Source organism: Rhinopithecus bieti, unplaced genomic scaffold (assembly GCF_001698545.2).
Source record: "Rhinopithecus bieti isolate Rb0 unplaced genomic scaffold, ASM169854v2 scaffold_28055, whole genome shotgun sequence".
NCBI lineage: Eukaryota > Metazoa > Chordata > Mammalia > Primates > Cercopithecidae > Rhinopithecus > Rhinopithecus bieti.
In genome coordinates, this window is record NW_016812914.1 from 1495600 (window position 1) to 1499107 (window position 3508).

General features: G+C 47.5%; 1 protein-coding gene across 2 annotated transcripts in view; it reads right to left on the reverse strand.

Moving 5' to 3' along the window:
* CHAF1A (chromatin assembly factor 1 subunit A) overlaps window positions 1-3508 on the reverse strand; it is a 47392-nt gene that overhangs the window by 18135 nt on the left and 25749 nt on the right. The gene's annotated exons all lie outside the window — the stretch shown is intronic.

Here is a 3508-nt window from a genome sequence, read left to right on the forward strand (position 1 = left end):
CTTTAAAAAAAAAAAAAAAAAGGCCGGGGCAGGGGCTCATGTCTGTAATACCACCACTTTGGGAGGCTGAGGAGGGCAGAACACCTGAGGTCAGGAATTCGAGACCAACTTGGCCAACATGGTGAAACCCCATCTCTACTAAAAACACAAAAATTAGGCCGGGCGTGGTGGCTCGTGCCTGTAATCCCAGCACTTTGGGAGGCCAAGGCGGGTGGATCATGAGGTCAGGAGTTCGAGACCAGCCTGGCCGAGATGGCCAAATCCCGTCTCTACTAAAAATACAAAACTTAGCCTGGCATGGTGGTAGGTGTCTGTAATGCCAGTTACTCATGAGGCTGAGGCAGGACAATCGCTTGAACCCGGGAGGCGGAGGTTGCAGTGAGCCGAGATTGCGCCGCTGCACTCCAGGCTGTGCAGTGAAGCGAGATTGCATCTCAGAAAAAAGAAGAGGAGGTGTGATCTTTCAAAAAAAAAAAAAAAAAAAGGTTTTTTGTTTGTTTTGTTTTTTTGAGGAGTCTTGCTGTTGCCCAGGCTGGAGTACAATGGTGCAATCTGGGCTCACTGCAACCTCTGCCTCCCGAATTCAAGTGATTCCTCTGCCTCAGCCTCCTGAGTAGCTGGGATTACAGGTGCCCACCACCATGCCCAGCTAATTTTTGTTTTGTTTTGTTTGAGACGGAGTCTCGCTCTGTCCCCCAGGCTGGAGTGCAGTGGCACGATCTCGGCTCACTGCAACCTCCGTCTCTCAAGTTCAAGTGATTCTCCTGCCTCGGCCTCCTGAGTAGCTGGGACTACAGGTGCATGCCACCACGCCCGACACCATGTTGGCCAGGCTGGTCTCTAACTTCTGACTTCAGGTGATCCACCTGCCTTGGCCTCCCCAGGTGCTGAAATTACAGGCCTAAGCCACCGCACCTGGCCAAAAGGAGAAATTTCAGTATAATAAAGACACTGTAGCTGGGCGCGGTGGCTCACGCAGGTAATCCCAGCACTTTGGGAGGATGAGGTAGGCGGATCACCTGAGGTCAGGAGTTCGAGACCAGCCTGACCAACATGGAGAAACCCCGTCTCTACTAAAAATACAAAATTAGCTGGGCGTGGTGGCGCATGCCTCTAATCCCAGCTACTCAGGAGGGTGAGGCAGGAGAATTGTTTGAACCTGGGAGGCGGAGGTTGTGGTGAGCTGAGATCGTGCCACTGCACTCCAGCCTGGGCAACAAGAGTGAAACTCTGTCTCAAAAAAAAAAAAGAAAGACACTGTAACAAAGAGGTAACAGGCTGAGACAAAATATCAGAAGATCAAATACCAGATCAGGCAAAAAAAAAAAAAAAAAAAATAAAGAAAAAGAGGATAAAAAAAAAAAAAAAAAAAAAGAAAAGAATTGGCAAGACATAGAAGAACTAAAATGGCAAACGAACAGAAAAAGATGCTCAACTGCACCAAGAGTCAAGTAAAAATGGAAAGTAAAACAGTATCAATTTTTTTTGTAATCCATCAGACTGGCAAAGTTAAAAGAAAATTAATCCCCGTGGAGTGATAGCAGAAAATGGGGAGATTTCCACGCATTGCCAGGAATGTACATCCAAGTTTCCCATCTGGCGGGCACTCTGGCCATGGCTCATGATGCTTCAGCAATGTGCTATTTTGTCCTAGAGGCAAACTCATGCTTAGTTGGCTGTCCCAGAGGAACGCATGTGTGCAGAGAAGCATGCACAGGGACCCCCACTGCACCACTGAGGGGCATAGAGGCTGAGATAGTGGCAGACTCTGTGGCTCACGCCTGTGATCCTAGCATGTTGGGTGACCAAAGTGAGAGAACTGCTTGAGCCCAGGAGGTTGAGACCAGCCCTGGCAACACAGTGAGACCCAGTCTCTACTAAAAATAAAATCAGGGAGGCTGAGATGGGTGGATCATCTAAGGTCAGGAGTTCAAGACCAGCCTGGCCAATATGGTGAAACCCCGTCACTACTAAAACAAAAAATTAGCCGGGCGTAGTGGTGGGCACCTGTACTTCCGGCTACTCGGGAGGCTAAGGTAGAAGAATTGCTTGAACCTGGGAGACAAAAGTTGCAGTGAGCCGAGAGATGGCGCCACTGCACGACAGCATGGGTGACGGGGCAAGACTCCGTCTCTAAATAAATAAATAAATAAATAAATAAATAAATAAATAATTTTTGTAAAGAGAGAAACCATAAACCATATCATTGCATTATGAAGTATTATGTGGCAGTGAAAATACATGATGTGGATCTCTGGCTGTCACGACAGGATGTGTGGGTACAACAATGTCACACTGTGCACCTTCAAGATATGCAATTGTTGTCAAATGCTTCAAGATACAAAGGACAGGCCAGGTGCTGGGAGTCACGCCTGTAATCCAAGTACTTTGAGAGGCCAAGGCTTGGACGATCATTTGAGGCCAGGTCGTCGAGACCAGCCTGGGCAACACAGCAAAACCCCGTCTCTACAAAAAATTAAAAAATTAGGCCAGGCATGGTGGCTCACGCCTGTAATCCCAGCACTTCAGGAGCCGAGGTGGTCGGATCACCTGAGGTCAGGAGTTCAAGACCAGCCTAGCCAACATGGTAAAACCCGGTCTATACTAAAAATACAAAAATTAGCCAGGTGTGATAGCATGCACCTGTAATCCCAGCTACCTGGGAGGCTGAGGCAGGAGAATCACTGGAACCCGGGAGGCAGATGTTGCAGTGAGCTGAGATCACACCACTGTACTCCAGACTAGGCGACAGAGTGAGACTCCATCTCAAAAAAATAAATAAAAAATTAGCCAGGCGTGGTAGCACGTGCCTATAGTCCCAGCTACTCGGAAGGCAGAGGTGACAGGATCACCTGAGCCTGAGAGGTCAAGGCTGTGGTGAGCTATGATTGTGCCACTGCACTCCAGCCTGGGTGACAGTGTGAGAGCCTGCCTCAAAAAATAAATAAAGTCCAGATATACTAAAAAGAATGAAATACGTCTAAATGTGGCAACATGGCAGAAATCTGAGGTGGCTAAGTACACATGTGTATAAACTCAGTGAGTGGAGCAGGGAAAGGCACTGAAGAACAACATTGGAGATGGGGTAAAAGGGAAGGGTAAAAGGAAAGGAGGGCTGTGGTTTCCATGCACAGATGGTGGCTCAGGAGGTCTGAGATGCCAGGTGACCGATGCCAGGCAGGGAAAGTAAACCTCTGTGAATTCTACTGTTGTTTCACAGCTAATCTTGCTCCCTCAAGCGTAAGTTTCCCAAGGGTGAAAACATGGTGAATTTCTCTTACGCTTAACACAAAATTATTCATGAAGTAACCTCTGAAAACAGCACTGTTTAATCAGACATGCCACTTTTTACCTCTTTGGGACAAAGCGAAGGACAAAATATTGAGCCTCAAGACTTTACTAGAAATGGAAGTACACAAGGTCACTGGAGGCTCCCTCCCTCATGAGAGGGGCTGGCTGGGGAGAGACCCTTTCATTTTCTTTTTTTCTTTTCTTTTTTTTTTTTTTT